The following is a 24,410-nucleotide window of genomic DNA, read 5'->3' on the forward strand; positions in this document are numbered from 1 at the left end:
CCCCTGTGGTGAATGATTTGAAATGCTCAGGTGTGCGGGGTGTAAGTCTACTGGTTCTTGTTGTGTGCCAGGCTTTTTTCTTTTAATTCCGTCTCCTTTTGTTGCTAAGCTAACTCTTGGTTTTGCTGCCTTCTTGCAGTACGACTTAGTTTTGGCTTCTCTTCGATTTCTAATTGGGCGACGTCAGAAGGTTGCGGAATACACCACATGACACTTTGGAGGTATTGTCCCCAATTATCCGCTAACTTCCGATGAGCGTCAATAGCTCCTACATAACTAAGCCATTCTGCGATGGATCTCTCCTTGTTTATTATGGTTCGCACATTAGATCGATAGCGTTGGTGCTTATGTCTCGTTTTCTTCTTACCAAGTTTTTGATTTTTGTTTCTATCAGATTCAAACTCACTTGGTCGATCTTCACTTGTGTCCCCCTCACTCTCGGATGAACTATAGGAGGTCACTGTCCTAGGCCTTGAGCACCTTACCTCCACATTTGGGTGAATATTTGATTCATCCCCTCATCAGGCGGCTCAGAGTCAGTTTGTTCTTGAGATTCATACTCAGAGTTACATTGGTCAGAGTCTTCGCTATTGTCAATTGAGTTTGCCACTTTCTTGCCATTAGGAGTCAAGTGCATAACACCTATCATGTTTATTGGCACTAACGGTGGCATATCTTGCCCCTCAGGTGTTACCCAACTTGTGCCTCTATTTCCCCATGTGTCTATGGTTGCTGGTAGGTGTACCCAATCCACGTTATCTGACTTAGTCATACCCGGTAGGACATCCATATAAGAAGAATCTTTCCCATCATCAGTCTCTTTTTTGCATGTATAGCAATACCTTAATGGGGCGGAGTGAATAGTGGTATCCAATCGATTATCAATGATAACCTTGCTTCCTAAAGGATGTGCACGACCATTCTCAAGATCAACTCGAATGACAGAGTCCTGGAATTGTAGGTAGACATGGTTTTTCGACCAATCATGCACCATTTGTGCTTCCCTCATGAAAGGACGTCCTAAGATCATTTGATATGACATAGGATGCTTGGAGAAATCCATGACAATGAAGGTATGTCTTACCTTGTATCCCAGAACCTTGATCTTAAGGTCCCTTAACATTCCAATAGGTTTAGCTATGGTTCCATTTGCCATCTTAACCACTATGTTTGTGACTTCGAGGTGAGGTCTTCCCATAGATTCCCAACAGTTTTTAGTCACAATGCTCACGCCAGCACCACCATCAAGGATTCCCTTTAAAGTTAATCCCTTGGTAGTAATGGGGAGGGTCGCATTAGATTCATCACCTTCAAAGTATTGTCCCAACTTGTTAACATGTATTTCAATGACCGAATCTTCATCTAGGTTGGGTTGTAGATCCCAATGTTCCCCTTCATCTTGAAGTGTGTCGGGTCTATCCATATTTGCAAATTGTGGTAGCCCCGCCTTTAGTTCTCCATTGAGAAATGCCCGAAGAGCTAAGAATAGCTCAAGATCTCCGTATAATTTGGATATGATCGTGGTTTTGATTTCAGAGGACATGAAATCCATTAGCTTGGACACATTCAACGGTACTTTTCGAGACATCACCCCTTGACTAGGGACTGGTGAAGATGGAATCACTTCCTCTTCGATGGGGTCAGGCATTCTCTACTAAACATTCTTTCCAGCAAAAAGGGTGTTTGCCCACTTCCTGATGTCCTATCCTCACTTTCTTTCCCGAATGATACTAGGTATAGCTAACGGTTTATGGTTCCTGTGAGGCTGAACTTGTGTAGGAAACACTGTGTCTGGAATTTTGATTTTTCTCGAGTTTGGCTCCAGTTCTCTTTATGTTTCTTCCACCAAACCCCTTAAGTGTTGCACTTGTTCAATCTCCTCAATTCGGTTCGGGTAAGTTCCAATCTTTTTCTTGAGGGTCTTTGGCCCACGTGGCTTGTTTTTAGGAGTCTCAGCAGCCAGTTTGGGTGGCCGAGAGGGCATTAGCTGACTTGGTTGTGGGGACAAGGAAGTTTCCTTTTGTTTCCCCCGATTTATGTGTTCGCTTGATTCTCCTTCGTTGAGCTCTCGAGTGGGATCCTCCCTTAAGGTAGTGTCTTTGGTCCCCATGGTTTCTATTGAATCGGAATCATCTTCAGGATCATTCATATACACGGGGTTGTCTCCTACCCCTATGTTAGTCTTTGAACTAGGCTTGAAGGTCGTGGCATTAAGCGATCTCTTTCGCCGCATTTTCTTTTTCTTTGCTCGAGCAATTGATGCAGTATCCCTCTCTTTGAAAATGTAGTTTTGATTTTGAAGCATTGACCGTGTAACTACATTCGCGGGTATGACAGGTATGGTTCCTCGTGCCTGGTTGGTGACCTCAACCAAATTCAATGGTGTAATCTTGGGTGCATTAGGATTATGTGGACATTGAGCAATCAAATGATCTATGCCACAACGATTACATGTAAGTACCGGCATTCCTAATGTGCTCCCTTGATTTGGTTGCATCTGAGTAGCAATCTTCTGTAGCCTATTAGGGCACTCTGCTACACGATGCGGTCCACCACACTCGTAGCATTGAAGAGGTGGTCTCCTCGCCAAGGTATTAAGTTTTTGCCCTCTTGTGGGGCGAGAGCAGCCGCTTGATATACAGGCTTGACTTGCCGGAAATGATCCTCCATGTAGTATTGGGGAGTCATTTCAAATGTATCAATCCCGTATGGAGCAGTGGGGTCTATCTCCTCTTCATAATCCCCACACACACTATGTGACTGACAACCCATCTGGTTTATTGGGGTAATTCTTGGATGTGGAGGTTGTGGTCCTAGCAGTGGCGGTGGTAACGGCACAGACTGGACTACATTCAAATTCCTTAGAACTATGTGCTGTGAGGATGGTTGCTCGACAGGTTATGCAGGCATTAGCGCGGGTACTTGAGGTGTGTTTGACCAGGCTAGTGGTGCCTGATTTGCCAACATTCGCTTAAGTACTAGGCAATCTTTAGATTGATGGCCATACTTACCACATGCATTGCAATTCCCATTGAATTTGACTCTGAATGTGGGACATTCACTCGTGCTATGTGGTCCTAAGCAAACCGAACACCATTGTTGCTCTCTACTTGGGTACATATGGCTATTTTGAGGAGCTCGATTACCCCTAAAGTATTCTTGGAGAGCCTTAGTAAGGTCGGTCTCATAGACATTTCGGATATCTTGGGCTTCTTGGCAATAGGTTTTACCGTCATTGGCTCGTGCCCAGATACTTGACTAACGGATTTTGTCTCCGAAAACACCTTTTTACCTGTAATCATCAAGTTGTCTTCTAACTGGATTGCATTGGCAGTGACTGCTTCCCACGTTGTAAGACCTCTAATGACTAGGCCATTGTATATGTCCTCGTGGTGCAATCCTCGAATGAATCTATCGAGCAGTTGGTTATTATTGAAGCGCTCATCGGGAGTGCAGCGAGAATTTAGATGCTTCAATCGACTTATAAAGTGTCTCACTAACTCCCCTTCCTTGCGTTCACCTTTTTGGAGTTGAGATGCTACTCCCCAAAGCACACCCTCACGTATGTATTCTTTCAAGAACAATCTCTTGAGAGTGGGGTAGTGAGTGCGCTCTTCAACCCTTAAGGTTTGATACCAATCTCCGGCCTTCCCACTCAAGGTTAAGCCTAAGGATTTACACTTATGCAGCTCATTGTGCTCTTCCAAGGAATCACACACGTGTTCAAAGACTTCAATGTGCTTCCTAACATCCTCGTTACCACTGAAGTTTTGAGTGAGCTTAGCCACTTGTACTGCCTTGCTTCTAGGTTCTCTCTCAGGCATGCCCCACATGTTTTCCGCAATAGATCGTCCGATCGTCTGAGCAAATGCGAGATCACCTAGGTGAGCAGGCATATCTGGTGGAGGCACTTCTGGAATAGCGTGGCTGATAGGAGTTGGCGTTGGTCTGGGTATGTTGGCAAATGACGTAGGATATGATATGTGACTAGGCCTAGCTCCTCTTGGATAAGGGTTGTGATAAGGCGGTCATGGAGCATACGCCATTGGCATACTAAGAGGCGTAGGAGCTACATGAGCATGAGTAGCGATAGGTACATATGGTTGATAGGCATTGGCATGCACTGTTGTATGTACTGTTCCACTAGGTAGCGGCGTCATACTAACTACAGCAGTAACAGGTGCACTTTCCGTTATGCTCATCATTGGGGTAGGCATTGTGGATTCCTTAATGGAGAGTTGAGCCAAGGTTGGAAAGCTAAAGTTACTACTCGTGGGCTCAACCTGCATTGAGACTCCAGGCGAAACAACATATGAAGGGTCTATGGGACTCACCGAGTCTCCAATTGTGATAGGGTTGGTTGTTTGGCCTTGCCTGTATCCAAAAATCTCATAGGGCCAGTGGAACCTATGTTCACTCCCCTATTTTGCCTCTCAATTTGGATAATTCTATGAATAACCTCACATATCATTTGTTGTTGCTCCTCTAGATTAGTGGCGCTAGATGTAGATCGTAGGACTTCTAACCAACCTACATGGTATGTGTGTTACCATATTATAGTAGTGATGTGTGTGAACACACTTAGGACCGCCGGGGCACTTTTTCCCTCACTAGGAGGTTTTTTCCCCCGTGCATTGTATATACGCCCATTATCTTCTAGGGCTTGTTATCTTTCATTTTTGGCACTCATAATACACTACTGTGTTGTGCTCAAGCTTCCTCATCTTCTTGAAGTTGTGTGTGCATTCCTGCAACCCTAATTCCAACAATTGGTATCAGAGCAGGCTTCCTCCTCCCGGGCAGCATCACCGGCACCTGCCGCTTCATCTCCTCCGATTGCGACGAGGTTTCACGAGCGTCTGCAGGTTAGTATATGCCGTGGGATAGCCCATAGGGCTTGGTCGTTTCAGAATTTTGATCTGAAGTCATTTCGCCCTCCGTTTTTGCATTCCAAGTACTGCGCAGGCAAAATCGTCCTACTGTGCAGATTTTCTGTCAAGATCAAAATCTGCAGGACAGGTGCCCATTCGTCTGTTTTGGGCTGTGCTACATAGCACAGGTCGATTTTATACAGGTTTACCTCTTACAGACAGCATTTACATCTAGTAGTACAGTCATTGGCCATGGCTGACAACAATGATGTATTTCGCATGTTGGCTGCTGAGGATAAGTTGGATGGCACCAACTATCCATTGTGGGCATATATGATGCGACATGTATTGGTAGCAAAGGGGTTATGGAACATTGTGCAGGGTATTGATGCACGTCCTATTGTGGCTGGGAATGCTGCAAACACATCAGAAACAGGTACTGTTGATGATGGTGCAGGCACAAGTGCTGTAGCAGCTGTTCGAGAACCACCACTTTCAGCAGAGCAGATTCGTTGGGATGGTAGAGATGCGCAGGCTCATGCCTTGATTGCGTTGTCTGTCAAACGTACCATTATCCCACATATTCGCTCCTGCAGGACTTCTAAGGATGCTTGGGATGTACTTGCCACATTGTATCAGGCAAGAAATGAGGCTCGTGTTGCTTATCTCCGAAAACAGTTGGAGAGTGAGCATATGAACGAAGGTGATTCTATGGATAGCTTTTTGACAAAGATCAAGGATTTCAAAGAGCAGCTCATTTCTGCAGATGAAATCCTGTCAGACAGTTCACTTGTGCAGACTGTTTTGAATGGTCTACCAGATTCTTATCAGGGTTTTGCTTCCACTCTTCGCTTGATGATGAAAGGCAATCCCAATGCCTTATCATTTGAGGAGTTAGTTTCTGTTTTGCTGCAAGAAGACCAGTCAAGGCAAAACAGGAATATTATGCGTGTCACAGATCAAGCGTTCGTTGCTAGTCAGAGAAGCGGGAAAGGTAAAGCTGGCTTTTCTTCTAGTAAGCAGAAATCTGCAAATGCTGCGCAACCAAAGAAGGAAGACAAAGATGAGAAGAAGGGTGACAAACAGAAGACATTTTGCAAGTACTGTAAGGGAAATGATCATGTCATCAAAGCGTGTCCTAAGCTGGCTGCGAAAGAGGCTAAGAAGAAAGAGGCTGGTATGGCTGTTGCAGATGCCTCTCCTTCTAACAATGAATCTGCTAATGTTGTGCTAGATACAGAATGGGCATTCAATGCGCAGTGCAGTTATGACCCATCTTTGCATGACACATGTATGTCTGCAGTAGATTCAGATGTATGGTACTTTGACAGTGGTGCCACTAAGCATATCACCTCGCAGCGCAGTTTATTCACTTTCCTTGAGTCTGCTCCCACTGGGAATACTGTCACTTGTGCCAATAACTCCTCTTATCCCGTTGAAGGAGTTGGACAGATTGTGCTGAATGTTGCAAATGGCAACACCTTTACACTTTTTGATGCATTGTATGTGCCAGGGATCAAAAAGAATCTGCTGTCAGTCTCCGCATTTGCCAAAACAGGTTTGGTTGTAAAATTTGTGGATGACAGATGTACTATTCATGATCTCTCTTGTGGTGACATCATTGTAGCATCTGGTTCACTATGTCGAGGGCTGTATAAGCTCAATATGGATGGCAAATGTGTAGAGGATTCAGCATGTGCTATTATGGATACGCAGGCTATTTCAGATGCAAAACTGTGGCATGCACGTTTTGGTCATCTGAATTTTGCAAGTTTGCTGCGCCTGCAGAAATCTGAAATGGTGTCTTCTTTGCCTAAGCTTGAGGCACCTGTCAAGCATGTTTGTGAGGGCTGCATATTGGGTAAAATGCAGCGTGCTTCCTTTCCCAAAGATGGATCAGTGAGAGCTGAACGCAGATTGCAGCTTGTTCACAGTGATGTTTGTGGTCCCATGCAAACTCCATCATTTGGAAACTACCTTTACTTCGTGACTTTCATTGATGATTTTACCAGGCATGCATGGGTATATCCTTTGAAGGCAAAGTCCGAGGTGTTTTTGTGCTTCAAACAGTTTTTGGTTATGGCTGAAAATGTGTCAGAAAGTAAGATGGGCACCCTCCGTTCAGATCGAGGGGGGGAGTATATGTCTTCAGAATTTAATGCATTTCTGGCTGAGCGTGGGATAAAACACCAATGTACAGTGCCGTATACACCACAGCAAAATGGTGTGGCTGAGAGAAAAAACAGGTCTCTCATGGAAATGGCAAGATGTATGGTTAAGAGTCAAAGTCTACCACATGGTTTTTGGCTTGAGGCTGTCATGTGTGCCACTTATGTACTAAACAGGTGTCCCACCAAAGCATTACAGGTTGTCACTCCATATGAGGCTTGGCATAGCCGCAAGCCATCTGTTGGCCATTTACGTGTTTTTGGTTGCCTGGCATATGCATTAGTGCCTGTGCAACATCGCAGAAAATTGGATGACAAAGCTGTCAAATGTATTTTTGTTGGATATAGTGCTGAGAGCAAAGGCTATCGTTTGTATCATCCACAGACAAAGCGCATTTTGGTTAGCCGTGATGTTGTATTTGTGGAAGATGCAGTTCAGCCCTTGGTTTCATGTACTAAGGAGACAAGTATAAGCTCACGTGATGTCTATGATACATTGTTGCCTCTTTTCAGTGGTGCACAGTCAAGTGCAATACCTCATGAGGCAGTTTTTCAGCCTATGCAGGTTTTAAATGATGGCACAGATCAGCCTATATCTGATGCAGATGTGCATGATGCACTTGAGGATGAGAGACAAGAGATTGAGGGCTCTAGGAATATGCCTAGATGAATGGTGCAGACTTTGCGTGACAGCAAGTTGGATGCCCCTTTGTCTAGTCGCACTCGTTCTGGCTCTCATGGTGCCTCTTATGCGTCAGATTGTTATGCATTGGCTGTTTCTAGTATGTGCGATGAAAGTGAGCCTGTTTCATTTGATGAGGCACAAAGTTCAGAAAATTGGATGGCTGCTATGCAAGCAGAATACGATGCTATTATGAAGAATGGTACATGGTCTTTATGTGACTTGCCCCCTGGCAAGAAGGCCATTGGCACTAAGTGGGTATACAAATTGAAGCGTAAGCCTGATGGCACAATGGATCGCCATAAGGCTAGGCTTGTTGCAAAAGGTTATGCTCAAGAGAAGGGCATTGATTTTGATGAGACTTTTGCTCCCACATGTCGTATGACCACTGTTCGTAGCATCTGTGCATTAGCAGCTCATAATGGTTGGAATGTACATCAGCTGGACATAAAGACTGCGTTCTTAAATGGAGATTTGCATGAGGAGGTGTATGTATCGCAGCCTCGTGGTTTTGTTCAAAGAGGGCAGGAAAACAAAGTGTGCAGGTTAAAAAAGGCTTTATATGGTTTAAAGCAAGCTCCACGAGCTTGGTATGAAAAAATACATGCATATTTGACTGCACATGGGTTTCAGAATAGTCCAACAGAAAGCACTTTGTATGTTAAACGTGTGGATGGTGTACATCTAATCATTGCTCTCTATGTCGATGACATGCTGCTCACAGGACCAAATGAGAGTCATATTGCTGATTTTAAGGCTGATTTGAATGCCTCTTTTGAGATGTCAGATTTGGGGCATTTGCATCATTATTTGGGGATACAATTTAAGCAGTGTGATGGAGGTATTGCTTTGTGTCAGACAAAGTATATTGAAACATTGTTGCGGAGATTTGGCCTTGAAGACTGCAAGCCTATTGCTACTCCAATGGAGACAGGTTTGAAGTTGAGTCTTCATGATGCTGGAGATCACTTTGATGTCACACTCTATCAGACAGCTGTTGGTTGCCTCATTTATGTATGCATTACGAGGCCAGACATTCAGTTTGCAGTCTCACAGGTGAGCAGATTTATGCATAGCCCAGGCATTAAGCATTGGCAGGCAGTGAAGCGTATCTTTCGCTATTTGAGTGGTACTCGGCATCTTGGGTTGTTTTATCCCAAGGGGGGATCATTGCCGCCAGATTTACATGCTTTTTCAGATTCTGACTGGGCTGGTTGTTATGACACACGCGTGTCCATGAGTGGTTTTTGCTTCATGCTTGGAAGCTCATGCATATCATGGTTGAGCAAGAAGCAGCCTACTGTGGCCACTTCTAGTTGTGAAGCTGAGTACAGGGCAGCTTTCACAGCTACGGTTGAGTGTGTGTGGCTCAGACGCCTTATGGCTGATTTGGGTGTTGGGCAGCCATCTGCCACCACCATCTTCACTGACAGTCAGAGCGCATTGGCAGTTGCGCGGAACCCAGTGTTCCATGCTCGTACGAAGCACATTGAGGTGCACTACCATTATGTCAGGGAGAGACTCTCTGCAGGAGAGATCAGTTTGGCTTATGTGCCAACACAGGATAACCTTGCAGACCTTTTCACAAAGGCTCTGCCTCGTGAGAAGTTCGAAGCTTTTCGCAAAGCTTTGGGCTTACTCCCTTTTGTGGATTCGTCCACATAGCTAGACACTTTCCTATACATGAGTGCTAGCTCTTGTTCACCGCATCACTCCAGGGGGGATTTGTTACCATATTATAGTAGTGATGTGTGTGAACACACTTAGGACCGCCGGGGCACTTTTTCCCTCACTAGGAGGTTTTTTCCCCCGTGCATTGTATATACGCCCATTATCTTCTAGGGCTTGTTATCTTTCATTTTTGGCACTCATAATACACTACTGTGTTGTGCTCAAGCTTCCTCATCTTCTTGAAGTTGTGTAATTCCAACAATGTGTAGCCCGTGTATAGGTCAGTTAGAGTCTCTGTGTGTAGAGATCATATTCCCAATTTTCATTGAGAAATATCCCATCCAGACTTGGTGTGCCAAACGGTTCTCTTGAAGTGGATGCAATGTCACTTCTTATGGATTGGCTTCTAGGGACCTCTACTTTAGGAGGCGCGTCGGGGAAGGTGGTAGCTCAGTAGGGTCCTCATTAAACGAAGTGGGTAGAATATCCACATGGACACTCTTTGGGAGGGTAGGGTCTACATGAGATGTGAATGGCGAATCCACTACCCCTCCTTCTTCATTTACTTCGCTTGTCGCATGTTCAGAGCGTGTAGCTCTACTAAAGGTCTCTATTAGACGACTAAACATGCTATATCTGGGTTGTGGGGCCCAAACTGGCATGTTTTGGCTTGTCTCCTCAAGGTTCTTGGTAGGGTGCCCTTCCATGGCTTCTGAGTCAGAGGACGAGTCACTAGCCGCTATTCGTGGATCTTGGGTTGCACTTCCTTGGGTTCCAGCGGAAGGCCAAGATGCTAACGTGGAGGGATGGTGTGAGCCTGCATAAACAGAAATGCTTTCTAGTGGCTCAGACTCTAGCACCCGCCGACCAGAGCGTAGCTGCATGTGACGTGGATACCCTACGGGCATTGGTAACTACCCTTGAAGTCCACACAAGTGGTTTCTTAGGTGTTTCACACCCCATTTTTACTTGTTTTTGTATTGTTTTTAACCTGTTTCTAACCCCGTCACTTATGGTCGAACATGAACTAGGGCGTGTGATAGCTCAAAACGAGCGTATCGTTTAAAGGGTCCTAGCGTGATTTACAGCACCTTGTTCGCCTATCCAGAGCTCCTGTGGTCCTCAAAACAATCTGTTTCCTTGTGGGGGAAAGGGTGAAGGCCTATTTGCTTGTGGAGGAAAGGGTGAAGGCTTTATCTCACATGCTCACTTCACTCCTTGGGCAGTGGGCTACATATAGGGCTCAACTTCCCATAAGCTCTCACTTGAAAGAAAGCTATGGAGGCTCACTCTCCTGTAAGACCGAGACCAAGGCCTGGGGGTTTTTCTTTTTAAAATTTTTTTCTCCAAATAAAAAATCTTTCCTCTCCACACGTTTGGTTTTTTTCTTTAAAAATAAAATTTAATTTTTTATTTATTTATTTTTCAAAATTAATTTTTTCTTTATTTCTTTATTTCTCTTTTTTTTGGGGATAAGTTTTCTAGGGTTTCTTTCTAGGGTTCAGCCTTGGCCGCGGCGCAGTTTGCACACAGCGTAGGCCTGGGGATTCAGAAATCCCCCCCACACGCAGAAAACCAGAGAACAGACCGTACGCGGAGCGAAAAAAATAACAAACGTAACAGATTTGCAAAAGACAAATTACAGAAACAGATTGCAAAATACGAAAACAGATTGCAAAAACAAATTACAGAAATAGATTGCAAAACACGAAAACACCTCAACAACAAACACACAGTCGCCTTTCCTACAGTGTAAATTTCACTTCACACAGCAGCCCGAGTTGCAAACTGGAGCTTGGTGTAGGACAGCTCCCAGTAACGGCGCCAAAAATGTGCGCTTTTGCCGCATAGGTCGTAGCTGGCGAACACCGTATGCGAGCCACGAATGGTTGCAAGCATACAACCAGGAAAGCAAGCTCAAACAGAATGTAAGGGTGTGTCACTCACCACTCTAACCACCGTCGTGAAGGATTCCCGTGTCGCAGCAGTGAAGGAGGAGTCGCCGTCTCGCCGCTCTACCATCTCACCGCCGTCGTGCCACTACACAGTGCTCGATCGCTCTCTCACTCTCTCTCTCTCTCTCTCTCTCTCACTCTCTCTCTCTCTCTCTCTCTCTCTCTCTCACTCTCTCTCTCTCTCTCTCTCTCTCACTCACTCTCTCACTCTCTCTCTCTCTCACTCTCTCTCTCTCTCTCTCTCTCTCTCTCTCTCTCTCTCTCTCGCTCTCTCACTCTCTCTCTCTCTCTCTCTCTCTCTCTCTCACGCTCTACCATCTCACCGCCGTCGTGCCACTACACAGTGCTCGATCGCTCTCTCTCTCTCTCTCTCTCTCTCTCTCTCTCTCTCTCTCTCTCTCTCACGCAGGAGAAGGAAACCAAGGAGATAAGGCAAGAGCACTCTTGTATTCAACACATGAGAATGAGAGTTTTAGGGTTACATTTGGCTCTTATAAGTGACTTGGCCGTTCACACATGGGCATCCATACATGGCCGGCCAATCCTAACCCTTACCCTGCTGATATTCAAGGTGCGCCTCTCATTGGCGATCACCCAATCCATTTATCCTTAACATATGGTGCCGACAAGCCCGGCCCATGACTCAGAATATTTAAATTAATGACGTAAAACATAGTACGTCTCAATGTCCGTCATAGGTTAACAAGCCCCTTGGTATGCCTGACATTTCTGTATGGCATTCTCATGTTGATGGAGAGTCTAGTGGCTCAGATATGAGCCTTGATGAGGAGCTTGGGATCCCAGCTATGAGAACACCTGGTGTAAAGAAGGCTATGGAAGCCATGAATGAAAAGCTGTAAAGATCTGGGAGAGTGAAAAATCTTGTGTAGAGATTTACCTATGATGGTTATGTGGCACATCACTATGCATATATGGCAAAGGTTGTGCAGGTTGTTGAGCCCACATGCATTGATGAGGCTATTGGAAATGTGTGTTGGGAGAAAGCTATGGATGAGGAGATGGATGCACTATATGGAAATGAAACTTGAGATTTAGTGCAATTGCCTGCAGGCAAGAAAGCCATTGGATGCAAGTGGGTGTACAAAGTTAAACATAATAGTGATGGAAGCATAAACAGGTACAAGGATAGATTGGTAGCCAAAGGATATGCGTAGACATATGGCATTGATTATGAGGAAACTTTCAGCCCAGTTGCCAAGATGGCAACAGTGAGAGTTGTGATAGTAGTGGCTGCGTCAAAGCAATGGTCTTTACATCAGATTGATGTAAAGAATGCATTCTTGCATGGGGATTTGCAAGAAGAGGTGTCTATGTTACAGCCACATGGTTATGAGGATGTGAGTCACCCCGAGCATGTTTGCAAGTTGAAGAAAGCCTTGTATGGCTTAAAACAAGCACCAAGAGCATGGTCTGACAACATTTCTGAATATCTTGTCACTATTGGCTTTCATGTAGCCAATGCAGATTTCTCGCTATATGTGAGACATGGTAATAGAGGGGTTGTGCTTGTTGTCATCTATGTAGATGACTTGATCATTACGGGGGACCATGATGCAGAGATCTTTGATGTAAAGATCTTGCTTAGACAGAAGATCGAGATGAAGGATCTGGGGGAGCTCAGATATTTCTTGGGCATTGAGGTGATTAGGTCACCACATGGTATTGGATTACTGCAGAGACAGTATGGCTTGGACATGTTGTCCAAGTATGGTATGACAGGCTGTAAGCCTATTTCCGTGCCATTGGATCAGAATGGCAAGTTGAGTGCAGATTCACGAGAGATCTTGGAGGATCCTACTATGTATAAGCGCATAGTAGGAAGCTTGATCTACATGACGATCACCAGACCAAATTTGAGCTATGTTGTTGGGTTGGTGAGTCAGTTTATGCAAGTTCCATGGAAACCTTATTTGGATGCACTAAGACGCATACTGAGGTATGTGAGGTCTACTTTGCGTTGTGGACTATTCTATGAGACTGGGACAGAGATATGTGTACATGGGTACACAAATGCTGATTGGGTTGGTAGTATCTCAGATAGAAGATCTACTAGTGGCTTCATGTTTTCTTTGGGGAGTGCTGCTGTGACTTGGAGCAGCAAGAAGCAGCCTACGGTTGCTCTATCCAGTATAGAGGCGGCCGAGTACAGAGGAGCTACTATGGCAGCATGTGTGTAGCTTGGTTGAGAAAGCTACTTGCAGATTTGGGTCTATCAGTGGATAGACAAGTTGTCATTTTCTGTGACAACATTAGCAGTATACAGTCCAGGAACCCAGTTTTTCATACTCGCACGAAGCATATAGAGGTCCACTACCACTTCATCAGCAGAGAGAAGGTCTTGGTAGGAGAACTTGACCTTGTTTATGTCAGCACAGAGGATCACATAGCTGACATCTTCACCAAAGCATTGGGTACAGAGAAGCTCCGTAGATTCAGGGCTTGTACATGAGATGGAGTTGAGCTCGAGGGGGAGTGTTGAGATATCGAGCTGGTCTAGTGAGGCGGTGGACACTGATGATCCGCCTGGGGGATAGTCCCCACACTTACACCACTGGCATGGTTGGTGAGATCTTGGGTGATATGCGGCCAGTGGATGATAGGCTGTGTGACAGCCATTCTAGAAACTAGCATAGTTATAGTGCCAGCTCATTTTAGTTGGGTTCACACTATAGAGAACCCGTGTATGTATTGGTTGAGTACCTTTCATATTATGTGTACTCTTATGGTGTGTTGAGTGTTGAGTGAAGAAGAAGATTTTCAGCCTCTCACCTTGTGTGTTCTCTATTAGGGTTTTGTGAGTGTGTGTGTGTGCTTGCAAGAGCTCAAGCTCTCTTCCCCCTTGCATCTTTTCATGGTATCTGAGCCTGATTTGTGCTAAGGGCTGAGCTGCAAGCAAGAGAACCACAGGAAGCGGTAAGAGGGTAAGAGCTTCAACTACTCTTCCCTATTTGTGTTGGTGACTACATCCTTGTCGGGAGCTCTACGGGAGGCACTGGCAAACGATCTCTCATTAAGGAGCTTTCTTCGCACGAGTAAAGCTACAAGGCAACTATTCTGTCCTATCGGACTTAATTTTTTGGGCCGAAAATACGTTTCGGGCGCGTGTGGACCTCCGTTTTTCAGAAAGCAGGCGATTTCGAGCACTGCGAGTAAGTAATCGATTCTGTGCAGAACTCTGTTTTAAGAAATACAGGAAGACAGATTGACTGTGCAGACACTGTGGGTGCTGCAAAGAGGTCAACAGTTGCCATTGGGTGTATGTATGCACATTGAGGTCACTCGTTGTGACATTTGAGAGTACTACAGTACCGCTGCAGAAATATAGCAGTTTGTGCAAGACAAACCAGAGTGCTGTTTCTGGTAAAATTGTGTATCTGGTAAGATGTCAAATGATGGCATAACCTAGATTGTGGCTGAGAAGCTTGATAAGAATAACTTCCATGCTTGGAGGTTCAGGTTGATGAATTCCCTGATGGGAAAGGGGTATTGGGACTACATAGAAGGTGAGCATGAAGAGGCACCGGAGATACCGGACATAAATCCACTGCTGCAGATGTGAAAGAGTTTAAAGACTGGAACCAAGGAGCCAAGAAAGTTATGTATTGGCTCTCCATTAGTATACAGGACACCATGATTGGGCACATTCAGGATGCCAAGTCCCCCAAGGAGGCGTGGGACACCTTGGTAAAGCTTTATGAAACAAATACCAAGGCACGTAAGATACAGTTGAAGAATGAACTTCATACTGTGGAGAAAAAGAGCATGTCTGTGAATGACTATGCGTTGAAGATAAAGGGTATTGTGGAATCCCTTGCATCTATTGGTGTGTCAGTAGATGATGATGATAAGGTGGAGGTCTGTCTATGTGGTCTCGAGCCTCAATACAAGGCGTTCAAGACGTCTATTTAGACTTGGGAAAACATTCCCAACTTTACAGATTTGGTGTCTATGCTGATTATAGAAGAGAAGCGCTTGGATGAAGGCCAACAGTCTTCACAAAACAAAAACAGTTCAGAGCAACAGGCATTCTACACAAGTTCAAGAAGAGGACGAGGTAGAGGAGGCCGTGGACGCGGTCAAGGAGGTGGCCGACTAGGTAATCAGAATTATGGCCAGCAGCAGCAGCAACAACAATAGTCCCAGAATACACAACAACAACAACAACAACACACAGGTGGAAGAGGCAAATTCAGAGCCAGGGGGAGTCAAAGAGGCCGTGAAAATTGGCAAAGGCAATATAATGATACACGTGAATGCTATTATTGTGGTAAGCCTAGACATGTGCAAGCAGAATGTTATAAGAAGCAGGCTAACATGCAAAATGGGAAAGTGCAGCAAAATAACTATGCATCCTCGAGCAGAAATAATGAGGATAATGAAAGGTTGTTTGTTATGCAGCATGTTGTGAATGCCATGTCTGAAAATGTTGATGCAGCACAAAAAGATGATGTATGGTATGTGGATTCACGTGCTTCAAACCACATGACAAGTCATGGAGAGTGGTTCAAGGAGATGAAAAACCCGAAAAGACTAGGTTTTGTGGAAACAGGGGATGACACTGCTCATCCAATTTCCCATGGTGGAGATGTGCCATTATCTATGCAGGATGGCAAAGTGAAGTACCTTGCAGATGTACTTCACATTCCGAACATAATAAAGAATCTGGTTTCAATTGGCTAGATGATTGAGCAGGGTTTGTAGGTTCGGTTTAACCCTGATGGTTGTTATATTGAAGACTTTAAAGACAAGTGCAGGTTGGTTGCAAAAGGCAATAGAGTGGGCAAAATGTTTACGTTGAATGTAGACATGCCTGAAATGAGTGCTGCAATGTTTGCAAATGGTTTAGGAATTGTTGTAGACACAGACATTTGGCATAAAAGAATTGGACATGTGAATGTGCAGCAGCGAATGAAGTCTATGCAGACTAAAGGAATTGTGACAGGGTGTTAACCCATGGCGGACGCACTATGTTTTACGTCATTAATTTAAATATTCTGAGTCATGGGCCGGGCTTGTCGGCACCATATGTTAAGGATAAAGGGATTGGGTGATCGCCGATGAGAGGCGCACCTTGGATATCAGTAGGATAAGGGTTAAGGTCGGCCGGCCATGTATGGGCGCCCAAGTGTGAACGGCCAAGTCACCTATATGAGTCAAATGTAACCCTAAAATCCTCATTCTCATGTGTTGTGAATACAAGAGTGCTCTTGCCTTATCTCTTTGGTTTCCTTCTCCTGCGTGTGAGAGAGAGAGAGAGAGAGAGTGAGAGAGCGATCGAGCACTGTGTAGCGGCACGGCGGCGGAGAGGCGGTAGAGCGGCGAACGGCGGCTCCTCCTTCACGGCTGCGACGCGAGAATCCTTCAAGGCAGCGGTTGAGCGGTGAGTGACACACCCTTTGGCATTCTGTTTGAGCTTCCTTCCCTGGTTGTATGCTTGCAGCCATTCGTGGCTCGCATACGGTGTCCGGCAAGTCCCCAGCTACGACCTGTGCGGCAAAAGCGCACATTTTTGGCGCCGCTGCCGGGGAGTTGCCCTGCACCAAGCTCCAGTTGCAGCTCGGCTGCTGCGTGAAGTTTAATCTGCACTGTAGGAAAGCGACTGTGTGTTTGTTGTTGAGGTGTTTCTGTGTTTTGCAATCTCTGTTTCTGCAATTTGTCTTCTGCATTTCTGTTTCTTTTGTTATTTTTTCGCTCCGCGATCGTGTGGGCGCACGATCGGTTATCTGGTTTTCTGCGTGTGAGGGGGTTTTTGAATCCCCAGATCTGTGCTGTGTGCATGAACTGCGCTGCGGCCAAGGCTAGAAACCCTAGAAAACTTATCCAAAAAAAATAGAAAATAAAAATTCTAAAAAATAAAAAATAAAAAATTAAAAATTAAATTTTATTTTGAAAGAAAGAACCAAACGTGTGGAGAGGAAAGATTTTCTAATCAGAGAAAAAAAATTTGAAAAGAAAGAACCCCAATTGACCCCGACCCCGACCCCGGCCTCGGTCTCGGTCTTTTGATATATATATATAGGAGAGTGAGCCTCCATAGCTTTCTCTCAAGTGAGAGCTTATGGGAAGTCGTGCCCTATATGTAGCCCACTCCCCAAGGAGTAAAGTGAGCATGTGGGATAAAGCCCTCACCCTTTCCTCCACAAGAAAATAGGCTTTTGCCCCTTCCCCCCAAAGGAAACGGACTATTTTGAGGACTACAGGAGCTCTAGATAGGCGAACACGGTGCTGTAAAGCACACTAGGACCCTTTAAACGATACGCTCGTTTCGAGCTATCACACGCCCTAGTCCAAGTTCGACCGTAAGTAAGGGGGTCAAAAACGAGTTAAAAACAATCTAAAAAGAAGTAAAAACGAGGTGCAAATACCCAAGAAACCACTTGTGTGGGCTTCAAGGGTAGTTACCAACGCACGTAGGGTACCCACGTCACATGCATCTACGTTCTGGTCGGGTGCTAGAGCCTGAACCACTAGAAAGCGTTTCAGTCTACGCAGGCTCACACCATCCCTCCACGTTGGCATCTTGGCCTTCGGCTGGAACCCAAGGGAGTGCAACCCAAGATCCACGAATAGTGGATAGTGACTCATCCTCTGACTCGGAAGCCATGGAAGGGCACCCTACCAAGAACCCTGAGGAGACAAGCCAAAACATGCCAGTGTGGGCCCCACAACCCGGATCTAGCATGTTTAGTCGTCTAATAGAGACCTTTAGTAGAGCTACACGCTCTGAACATGCGACAAGCGAAGTAAATGAGGAAGGAGGGGTAGTAGATTCGCCATTCACATCTTATGTAGACCCTACCCTCCCAAAGAGTGTCCATGTGGATATTCTACCCACTTCGTTTAATGAGGGCCCTACTGAGCTACCACATTCCGATGCTCTTCCTAAAGTAGAGGTCCCTAGAAGCCAACCCATAAGAAGTGACATTGCGTCCACTTCAAGAGAACCGTTTGGCACACCAAGTCTGGATGGGGTATTTCTCAATGAAAATTGGGAATATGATCTACACACAGAGACTCTAACGGACCTATACACGGGTTACACATACCATGTAGGTTGGTTAGAAGTCCTACGATCTACATCTAGCGCCACTAATCTAGAAGAGCAGCAGCAAATGATATGTGAGGTTATTCATAAAATTATCCAAATTGAGAGGCAAAATAGGGGAGTGAACTTAGGTTCCACTGGCCCTATGAGATTCTTGGATACAGGCAAGGCCAAACAACCAACCCTATCACAATTGGAGACTCCCTCGGTGAGTCCCATAGACCATTCATATGTTGTTTCGCCTGGAGTCTCAATGCAGGTTGAGCCCACGAGCAGTAACTTTAGCTTTCCAACCTTGGCTCAACTTTCCATTAGGGAATCTGCAATGCCTACCCCAATGATGAGCATAGCTGAAAGTGCACCTGTTAACTACTGTAGTTAGTACGACACTGCTACCTAGTGGAACAATACCTACAACAGTACGTGCCAGTGCCTATCGACCCTATGTACCTATCGCTACTCATGCTCAGGTAGCTCCTACGCCTCTTAGTATGCCAATGGCGTATGCTCCACGACCGCCTTATCATAACCATTATCCAAGGGGAGCTAGGCCTAGTCACATATCATATCCTACGTCATTTGCCAACTTACTCAGACCAACGCCAACTCCTATCAGCCAGGCTATCCCAGAAGTGCCTCCACCAACTATGCCTGCTCACCTAGGTGATCTCGCAGCGTTTGCTCAGACGATCGGACGATCTATTGCGGAAAACATGCGGGGTATGCCTGAGCAAGAACCTAGAAGCAAGGCAGTACAAGTGGCTAAGCTCACTCAAAACTTCAGTGGTAACGAGGATGTTAGGAAGCACATTGAAGTCTTTGAACACGTGTGTGATTCCTTGGAAGAGCGCAATGAGCTGCACAAGTGTAAAGCCTTAGGCTTAACCTTGAGTGGGAAGGCCGGAGATTGGTATCGAACCTTAAGGGTTGAAGAGCGCACTCACTACCCCACTCTCAAGAGATTGTTCTTGAAAGAATACATACGCGAGGGTGTGCTTTGGGGGGGTAGCATCTCAACTCCAAAAAGCTGAACGCGAGGAAGGGGAGTCAGTGAGAGACTTTATAAGTCGATTGAAGCATCTAAATTCTCGCTGCACTCCCGATGAACGCTTCAATAACAACCAACTCCTCGATAGATTCATCCGAGGATTGCGCCACGAGGACATTTACAATGGCCTAGTCATTAGAGGTCTTACAACGTGGGAAGCAGTCACAGCCAATGCAATCCAGTTAGAAGACAACTTGATGATTGCAGGTAAAAAGGTGTCTTCAGAAACAAAATCTGTTAGTTCGCAAGTATCTGGGCACGAGCCAATGACGGTAAAACCTATTGCCAAGGAGCCCAAGATATCTGAAATGTCTGTGACCGACCTTACTAAGGATCTCCAAGAATACTTTAGGGGTAATCGAGCTCCTCCTCAGAATAGCCATATGTACCCAAGGAGAGAGCAACAATGGTGTTCGGTGTGCTTAGGACCACATAGCACGAGTGAATGTCCCACATTCAGAGTTAAATTCAATGGGAATTGCAATGCATGTGGTAAGTATGGCCATCAATCTAAAGACTGCCTAACACTTAAGCGAATGTTGGCAAACCAGGCACCACTAGCTTGGTCAAACACACCTCAAGTACCCGCGCTAATGCCTGCACAACCTATCGAGCAACCGATACAGCACATAGTTCCAAGGAATTCGAATGTAGTCCAGTCTGTGCCGTTACCACCACCAGTGCTAGGACCACAACCTCCACATCCCAAGGATTACCCCAATAAACCAGATGGGTTGTGAGTCACATAGTGCATGTGGGGATTATGAAGAGGAGATAGACCCTACTGCTCCATACGGGATTGATACGTTTGAAATGATTCCCCAGTACTACATGGAGGATCATTTCGGGCAAGTTAAGCCTGTATATCAAGCGGCTGCTCTCGCCACAAGAGGGCAAAACCTTAATACCTTGGCGAGGAGACCACCTCTTCAATGCTATGAGTGTGGTGGACCGCATCGTGTAGCGGAGTGCCCTAATAGGCTACAGAAGATCGCTACTCAAATGCAACAAAATCAAGGGAGCACATCGGGAATGCCGGTACTTACATGTAATCGTTGTGGCATAGATCATTTGATTGCTCAATGTCCACATAATCCTAATGCACCCAAGATTACGCCATTGAATTTGGTTGAGGTCACCAACCAAGCACGAGGAACCACACCCATTGTACCTGCGAATGTAGTTACACGGTCAATGCTTCAAAATCAAAACTACATTCTTGAAGAGAGGGATACTGCATCAATCACTCAGGCAAAGAAAAAGAAAACACGGCGAAAGAGATCGCTTAATGCCACGAGCTCCAAGCCTAGTTCAAAGACTAACATAGGGACGGGAGACGACCCCGTGTATATGAATGATCCTGAAGATGATTCCGATTCAATAGAAACCATGGGGACCAAAGCCACTACCTTAAGGGAGGAACCCACTCGGGAGCTCAATGACGGAGAATCAAGCGAGTACATAAATAAGGGGAAACAGAAGGAAACTTCCTCGGCCCCACAACCAAGTCAGTTAATGCCCTCTCGTCCACCCAACCTGAGTGAGACTCCCCAAGACAAGCCACGTGGGCCAAAAACCCTCAAGAAAAAGATTGGTACTTACCCAAATCCAGTTGAGGAGATTGAACAAGTGCAACACTTAAGGGGTTTGGTGGAAGAAACACAAAGAGAACTGGAGCCAAACCCGAGAAAAATCAAAATTCCAGACACAGTGTTTCCTACGCAAGTTCAACCTCACAGGAACCATAAACCGTTAGCGATACCTAGTATCATTCGGGAAGAAAGTGAGGATAGGACATCAGGAAGTGGGCAAACACCCTTTTTGCTTGAACGAATGTTTAGTGAGGGAATGCCTGACCCCATCGAGGAGGAAGTGATTCCATCTTCACCAGTCCCTAGGGCGATGTCTCGAAAAGTACCGCTGAATGTGTCCAAGCTAATGGATTTCATGTCCTCCGAGATCAGAACCATGATCATATCCAAATTATACGGAGATCCTGAGCTATTCTTAGCTCTTCGGGCATTTCTCAATGGAGAACTTAAGGCGGGGCTACCACAATTTGCAAATATGGATAGACCCGACACGCTTCAAGATGAAGGGGAACATTGGGATCTACAACCCAACTTAGATGAAGATTCGGTCGTTGAAATACCTGTTAACAAGTTGGGACAGTACTTTGAAGGTGACGAATCTAATGCAACCCTCCCCATTACTACCAAGGGATTAACTCTAAAGGGAATCCTTGATGGTGGTGCTGGAGTGAGCATTGTGACTAAAAACAGTTGGGAATCCATGGGGAGACCTCACCTCGAAGTCACAAACATAGTGGTTAAGATGGCAAATGGAACTATTGCTAAACCTATTGGAATGTTAAGGGACCTTAAGATCAAGGTTCTGGGATACAAGGTACGACATACCTTCATTGTAATGGATTTCTCCAAGCATCCTATGTTGTTAACCCATGACGGACACATACTATGTTTTACATCATTAATTTAAATATTCTGAGTCATGGGCCGGGCTTGTCGGTACCATATGTTAAGGATGAAGGGATTGGGTGATCGTCGATGAGAGGCGCACCTTGGATATCAGTAGGATAAGGGTTAGGGTCGGCCGGCCATGTATGGGCGCCCAAGTGTGAACGGCCAAGTCACCTATATGAGTCAAATGTAACCCTAAAATCCTCATTCTCATGTGTTGTGAATAGAAGAGTGCTCTTGCCTTATCTCCTTGTTTTCCTTCTCCTGCGTGTGTGAGAGAGAGAGAGAGAGAGTGAGAGCGATCGAGCGCACTGTGTAGCGGCACGGCGAGGCGGCGGAGAGGCGGTAGAGCGGCGAGACGGCGGCTCCTCCTTCACGGCTGCGACGCGGGAATCCTTCAAGGCGGCAGTTAAGCGGTGAGTGACACACCTTTTGCATTCTGTTTTGAGCTTGCCTTCCTGGTTGTATGCTTGCAGCCATTCGTGGCTCGCATACGGTGTTCGGTAAGTCCCCAGCTACGACCTGTGCGGCAAAAGCGCACATTTTTGGCGCCGCTGCCGGGGAGTTGCCCTGCACCAAGCTCCAGTTTGCAGCTCGGCTGCTGCGTGAAGTTTAATCTGCACTGTAGGAAAGCGACTGTGTGTTTGTTGTTGAGGTGTTTCTGTGTTTTGCAATCTCTGTTTCTGCAATTTGTCTTCTGCATTTCTGTTTCTTTTGTTATTTTTCCGCTCCGCGTGTGGGCGTGTGATCTGTTATACGGTTTTCTACGTGTGAGAGGGATTTCTGAATCCCCTGATCTGTGCTGTGTGCAAACTGCGCCGCGGCCAAGGCTAAAGGCTGAACCGTAAAGGAACCCCAGAAAACCTATCTCAAAAAAAAAAAGAAAACAAAAATCAAAAAAAAATTAAAAATCAAAAAATTAAATTTTATTTCTAAAGAAGAAACCAAACATGTGGAGGAAAGATTTTTCAATTGGAAAAAAAATTTGAAAAGAAAAAACCCCCAATTGACCCACGACCCCGGCCCCGGTCTCGGTCTCGGTCTTTTGATATATATATATAGGAGAGTGAGCCTCCATAGCTTTCTCTCAAGTGAGAGCTTATGGGAAGTTGTGCCCTATATGTAGCCCACTCCCCAAGGAGTAAAGTGAGTATGTGGGATAAAGCCCTCACCCTTTCCTCCATAAGCAAATAGGCTTTTGCCCCTTCCCCCCAAGGGAAACGGACTGTTTTGAGGACTACAGGAGCTCTAGATAGGCGAACGCGGTGCTGTAAAGCACACTAGGATCCTTTGAACGATACGCTCGTTTCGAGCTATCATACGCCCTAGTCCAAGTTCGACCGTAAGTAAGGGGGTCAAAAACGGGTTAAAAACAACACAAAAACAAGTAAAAACGGGGTGCGAAACACCTAAGAAACCACTTGTGTGAGTTTCAAGGGTAGTTACCAACGCACGTAGGGTACCCACGTCACATGCATCTACGTTCTGGTCGGGTACTAGAGCCTGAGCCACTAGAAAGCGTTTCAGTTTACGCAGGCTCACACCATCCCTCCACGTTGGCATCTTGGCCTTCGGCTGGAACCCAAGGGAGTGCAACCCAAGATCCACGAATAGTGGATAGTGACTCATCCTCTGACTCAGAAGCATGGAAGGGCACCCTACCAAGAACCCTGAGGAGACAAGCCAAAACATGCCAGTGTGGACCCCACAACCCGGATCTAGCATGTTTAGTCGTCTAATAGAGACCTTTAGTAGAGCTACACGCTCTGAACATGCGGCAAGCGAAGTAAATGAAGAAGGAGGGGTAGTAGATTCGCCATTCACATCTTATGTGGACCCTACCCTCCCAAAGAGTGTCCATGTGGATATTCTACCTACTTCGTTTAATGAGGGCCCTACTGAGCTACCAACTTCCGATGCTCTTCCTAAAGTAGAGGTCCCTAGAAGCCAACCCATAAGAAGTGACATTGCGTCCACTTCAAGAGAGCCGTTTGGCACACCAAGTCTAGATGGGATATTTCTCAATGAAAATTGGGAATATGATCTACACACAGAGACTCTAACTGACCTATACACAGGTTACACATACCATGTAGGTTGGTTAGAAGTCCTACGATCTACATCTAGCGCCACTAATCTAGAGGAGCAACAACACATGATATGTGAGGTGATTCATAGAATTATCCAAATTGAGAGGCAAAATAGGGGAGTGAACTTAGTTTCCACTGGCCCTATGAGGTTTTTGGATACGGGCAAGGCCAAACAACCAACCCTATCACAATTGGAGACTCCCTCGGTGAGTCCCATAGACCCTTCATATGTTGTTTCGCCTGGAGTCTCAATGCAGGTTGAGCCCACGAGTAGTAACTTTAGCTTTCCAACCTTGGCTCAACTTTCCATTAGGGAATCTGCAATGCCTACCACAATGATGAGCATAGCTGAAAGTGCACCTGTTACCGCTGTAGTTAG

The sequence above is a fragment of the Cibotium barometz genome, chromosome 44 (genome assembly GCF_041138505.1).
Source record: "Cibotium barometz isolate CiBa-2024 chromosome 44, ASM4113850v1, whole genome shotgun sequence".
Classification (NCBI taxonomy): domain Eukaryota; kingdom Viridiplantae; phylum Streptophyta; class Polypodiopsida; order Cyatheales; family Cibotiaceae; genus Cibotium; species Cibotium barometz.